The sequence below is a fragment of the Pinus tabuliformis genome, chromosome 6 (genome assembly GCF_031772625.1).
Source record: "Pinus tabuliformis cultivar Carrire ecotype Pingquan chromosome 6, CPIR1, whole genome shotgun sequence".
NCBI classification, from domain to species: domain Eukaryota; kingdom Viridiplantae; phylum Streptophyta; class Pinopsida; order Pinales; family Pinaceae; genus Pinus; species Pinus tabuliformis.
This window is the reverse complement of record NC_142292.1, coordinates 1,773,444,256-1,773,450,269: the sequence shown is the minus strand read 5'-3', so window position 1 is coordinate 1,773,450,269 and position 6,014 is coordinate 1,773,444,256.

Genomic DNA, 6,014 nt, shown 5'->3' with positions numbered 1-6,014 from the left:
AAATAAATTGCAACTAACTGAAATGAGCTTGCTAAAATGAAATTTGCAGAATTGAAGAGGAAAGCAAGGAAATGCAAGACTAAAAACAAGGAAATGACTATTCTACCTTTTCTGAAATGGAAATTGTAGAATTGAAAAGGAAAGCAAAAGAAATTCAGAACTGAAATAAAGGAAATGTCTATTCTACTTTTGCTGAAATAAACTATTAGTAGAATGTTGCAAGAAAAAATAGAAGAAAGCACTAATCACAGAATACTCTGATGCTTCCCTGGCAACGACACCAAAAAGTGGTGAGTACCAGTATTGCAGCAATAATGTTGCAACTCCTAGGCTGCCTACTTTACTCTTATCTACCCGATAGTTCGTAACAAACTTGGAAGCGGCGGTGTTGTATGCACAAGTACTAGTTCTTACTACAGGTTGTCACTTGGTCAGCCGATGCAAGATCACTAGGAGCTCAAGCCAACTTCTATGGATTCCAGAAGAAGATTTATATGTGATGGAAGGAAAAAGAGATTACTCTACTGATGTTATTCTACTTTAAGAAAGGAAGACTGAAATGTAAAGCAAACCAAGGAAATCCTAATTAACCACTAATCATACTTTTGCAGAAAACAATATGAAAACCATGAAAAGAATGCCATCATCTACTCAAGGAAGTAAACAACATCTACCTGAGCTATTTCTGAAAGTAAATGAGAAAAAAGCATCTTTTTTTATTTTTATGTAATGTGAATTTGTCATGCATGTAACTTATTTGTTTGTGAATGTTGCAGCGAATAGGTGGCGATGGAGGGAGGTTTCAAGACTTGAGAGGATGTAGGATGGTGTGGATGGGTCCTAGGAGGTCTCAGGTGGCCTTTTGGTGGATTTTCCCAACCTCAGCCTTCAAAAGAAAGCCTACAGAAAAATCTACAGGAGGACACAAGAATCTACAAGAGGAAAAACAACGTTCTACAAGAGGCCTACAGGAGGAGGATAAGAGCAGTTTTCACTATTTTGAAGGTGGGAGAGTAGGTGGAGAAGGTATATGAAGGTTGGGATGAAGTGTTAGGGCACCTAGGGTCTACCAAGAATCATTAGGAGAGATAAAGATGATTGGATTTGCTCAAGGAGAGAGAGGAAAGTCTATGGAAAATGTTGGAAACTAAGGTAGAATTGAGGGAGACCTGAGTGACTTGTAGGGCACGGATTAGATGGAGGGTGGAATGGATGATAGGCTAGACTGCTGCTAGAAAAGATCTATTTCATAAACAACTGACAGTTAACCAATGAGATTAAGCAAGCAAGGAAATAAGTGCATCTAAAAAATAGAGTTTTGCATCAAAATAAACTATGATCTATGAAAGGAAATGTTGATAACCATTGCATGAAAGAAAAGCATGAAATAAGACTATTGAAAATAAGGAATGAGCATGATGAAGAAGTTATGAAGCAAAGCAAACTAGACTATGAACCAACTATAAAGCTACAAACACTAGAAGTCCTATGAAGGAGGAAAATCTATGTTTTTTGGGGCAGCAAGAGGGTCTTTGTGTCAAATCACTGTCCTAAAGGGAGGAAGAGAGGCCAAGGCACCACTGCTAGCCTTTTGAATCTTTTATTTATCACTACTTAATCTACTATAGAAAACACAAATGGAAACAAACTACTGAATCACCAAAAGCAACCTATTCTTAACCATAAAAGGAATGCATCTAATAGCAACCTAATCTACAAACTAAAATGAAACATATAAATATAAGTGAAGAGGAGCTTGGCTTCTTGGATTGGGAACTAACCCAAGAGCTTCAGCCCTATGAGGTGACTCAATGCTAACTCAAAAAGGATTCCATATTTATTCTCAAAAACAATAACAAGATTACATGAACTGTCAAGATAATAAGCTCGAAGTTGAGCATAGTTTACATAGGAAAAACTACAGCAAAAATTCAACAAAAATTTGACCCACTCCCTAGTGAGGCCCTAGGCCTCTCCACTTATACAAATGAAGCTCCCAACATCTTCCTCAAAATCAGGGAGGCTTGGCTCCCAAAACTCGAGATAAACATCAGTTATCCTCCACTTTGCTCGGCTGCTTGCTAATGCATGACTTGGTTGCTTGTACTCCGAGCTAAATGAAGGGGAGTTCGAAGTGAGGAGTACTAAATGAGAGGGATTCCCTCCTATAAGTCCTCTCATTTTTCCACTTCGAGCTATTGCTGATATTTGTCCACTAGATCCTTGACTTTGACCACAAAAATCATCAATAATTTACATTAAACACATATTAGACCTCATGGCATCATAACTAACTCAAATCACTCTGTAAGCATAAATATAATCAGAAAATCATGCAATAAGCTAAGAGAATGGTTGATTTGACTAGGTTAGGAGGTAAAATGAGTCCATATAATTACCCATTTATGAGGCTCATCACCTATATAATAGCACTCTCTTTTTTTGTCATACAATATTTTATGGTTAGTTGGTGTGCTTGTCTTTTGTAGAAACTAAGAATTATCATATATCAACCAACAAATTTGGTTTCCAGAATGGCAGGGTGAGGCCAGTATATTTTTGTCAAATAATATTTTAGTGATATAATCTAATTTTCGAAAATAATACAATTAACTTTGTGCGTGTGTGTAATGGTACTACATTAGTTTTTCTTATTCCCTTAAATATGTGTATAAGGAATCAATTCTAATTAGCCAACTCAATTTAACCATGTTTGAATTCTTATGTATCATGATGAGTTTAAGGGAAAGTCTAATTTACTTCCATTATCAATTCGAATCTTATTGGATGAACAAATAAAAAATTGTATATTATCATTAAATATTACAATTTGATCAAAAACATTTATAAGATTAATATTATAAAATCTATCAATGTCCAAAAGGATCTATTAAATATTAATTTTCACATATGTATTATTAAGTGAAACGTTATATATATATATATACATATCAGCCCCAAGGGTTAGCTCAATTGGTCAAAATCAATGCCTCACCATGGGGAGGTCACAGGGTCCATTCTCCCCAAAGTCCTTGGGGTCAGGTCCTACAGTAGGTTGAGGGGCATTAGCCCAAATTTTTCTATGGACGTAGCACCACCCATTGACTAGGGTGTCCGTGAACCACTCTCAATATATATATATATATATATATATATATATATATATATATATATATATATATATATATATATATATATATATATATATATATGGTTAAAATTGGCAACCAGGGAAAAACTTCATGTGTGTCATCTTATTCATGGCTAATAATATTTTTATTAGATTCCTCGCGTCAAGAGGTGTAGGATTGATATAAAGATCATCCAATTCCGATAAGTATTCATGGAGATATGAATTTATTTTGATTATGGAATTATTATCAAGCCGACCTACAACTCATGTAGGCTCAGAAGCCCAACAGTCGCATCTATTCACCCACCAACGTTGTGTATAAATATAAGAGGACTTTTCCTCATTTGGACTCACTCATCTCATCACATCTCTCTCTCTCTACTGCGCAGATATGAGTCTCTTCTCTACTGCGTTGAAATGGGTCTCTCTCTCTCACACATGTGAAGCCAGAAACTGCTGAAACTAAAGCTGCAACAGCAGAAGTAAAGATTGACTTGCGTGGCCTAGAAGATCTCCTCATCTGAACTGCGCTATAGGTTAATCTGAACCTCCTCTGGAAGCCGAAATTTTTGGTGGTGGAATGAAGTCAATCCGACGAACGGTTTGCAAGATATCGACTGCCCTAGTTTAAAGCCGAAAACTGCTGAAACTGAAGCCGCAACTGCAGAAGTAAAGATTGACTTGTGTGGCCTAGAAGATATCCTCATCTGAATTGCATTGTAGGTTCATCTGAACCTCCTCTAGAAGCCGAAACTTTTGGTGGTGGAATGAAGTCAATCCGACGGTCGGTTTGTGAGATATGGTCTGCCCTAGTTTGATAATGAAGCCGCTAATGCTGATGCTACTGATCTAGGGTTTGCTACTGCTGATATGAATCAGATTTATTGTACTATTTCTCTCTGCTGAATTATTGAAGATAAAAGAAGATTTGATCAAAGGGTTTCCCCACACATTGTGGGGTTTGTCCCTGGCTAGCCGCCACATCTTGTGTCTCTTGTCTTGGCTTGTTTTCTGTCAATCGTTTAATGTTCTATCTGCACTTTACTTTATGTACATGTGATTGCTAATCGGTGGAATATAATAAGAAAAAGAAGTAAATTGTTATAAGCATAGAACATACCATAACTTAACATGGTATCGGAGCTGAGGTGAAGACAAAGCCCGAGCAAGAGCAAGAGCAATCATTGAAGAGAAGATTGGCAAGGCTATCCTAAAAGAACTATGGGGTCCTCAACACTCTTTCCTGCCGAAGACAAGCTCCGTGAGAAAGCTGACTATCACGGATGGTAGATGTCTATCAATCTAACCCTTGAGGATCAAGGAGTGCTGGACCATGTAAGAGGCAATATTGTTGAGCCTTCATCAAATGCATCTGCTGCTGCCTGGAACAAATGGAAAAATGGAGAAGTCAAAACAAAGAAGATCATCCGGGACTCTATCGACAAGCGCTTGGTGGCCTACATCTCTGATCTAAAACCTGGTCTACGACAGACTGGTGATCAAATCAAGTTTTGTTTCTTAGAAATAAGTTGAGGGAAATCAAGAAGGGTAAAGATGAAAGTATGCAAGCATACTTCTTAAGAATCACTGAGATCAAGAACGATCTCCTATCTATTGGGGAAACCATTACTGACAGAGAAATGGCACTCACAACTCTCGGAGGATTACCATCTAAATGGTATGTGTTTAGGACTACTCTTCTGAACAATAATGTAATTCCTAGTTTCGAGTAATTAATGGCTAGATGCATTCAAGAACAAACAAGGGTAGAAGAGTAGGAAATGCCCTTGCCTAAAGGTCCTCCTGTTGCTTTTTCTTCTCATGTGAAGAAAAGAAATAATTCTGGGTCTAAATGAAAAGGAAAGGCTGGACCTAAGGGTGGAAGAAAAGGATGATGTTACATCTGTGATAAAGCAGGTCACTATGCAAGGGAGTGCCCTAACAGAAAGGACTCACACCGGGATGATGATCAAAATCCCTCTGATGGCAAATCAAAGGAATGACAAATTCAATAGCAAAGGTAAGAGGAGAGTTGGGAATCAAGGAAGAGGACAAGCATTCAAGAAGGCTAGAAATTCTAGGATGTATTAATGCACCTGACCTCAAAAAGAACCTAGTGTCCATCTCGGCAATGGAAGACAAAGGCTACAAGGTAACCTTAAGCAATGGCAAGGTATGTATATGGAAAAATAATGTTAAAGATGCCTTTACTCTTGGGTTTAGTGTTGATTCATTATATCAGGTCGATGGAAGTCCGCTAGGTGTCATGTCTTGTGACACAACTCTTTAGTCCAAACTTTGGCATTGGAGGTTTGCCCACCTTCATTACAAAGCTCTACCCGATGTAAGACAGATAGTAACAGGGATGCTCGAATTCCAAGTAGAGAAAGAAGGTGTATGTCCGGGATGTGTCGAAGGAAAGCTCAAAAGGGGACCATTCCCCTCAAGCCAAAGCAAGACCTTCGATATATTACAATTGGTTTATTCAGGCATACCTGAGGTTGGCATTAAGAGGGAGACTAATACACCACATACTCCTGAGCAGAATGGTGTGGTGGGAAGGAAGAACCACACGATGATGGAAGTTGTCCGGGCCATGCTACATGATCAAAGACTTCCAAAGTTTCTATGGGCTGAAACTACAATCACCGTCGTATATGTACAAAATCGATGCCCTCATCAAGCATTGGGTTCCTAAACTCCTGGAGAAATGTTCACCACCAGTCAAAGGGAAGTCGTGATTAGTCATGATGTCACCTTTGACAAAGATATGGCTCTCAGCAAGGTGGACAATATGCTGACTTTGAGTAGCTCTCAAGAAGCCGACACCAGGGAACCGAAAGAAAAGGATGATGAATCAATGCCTGATGTAGAAGAACCC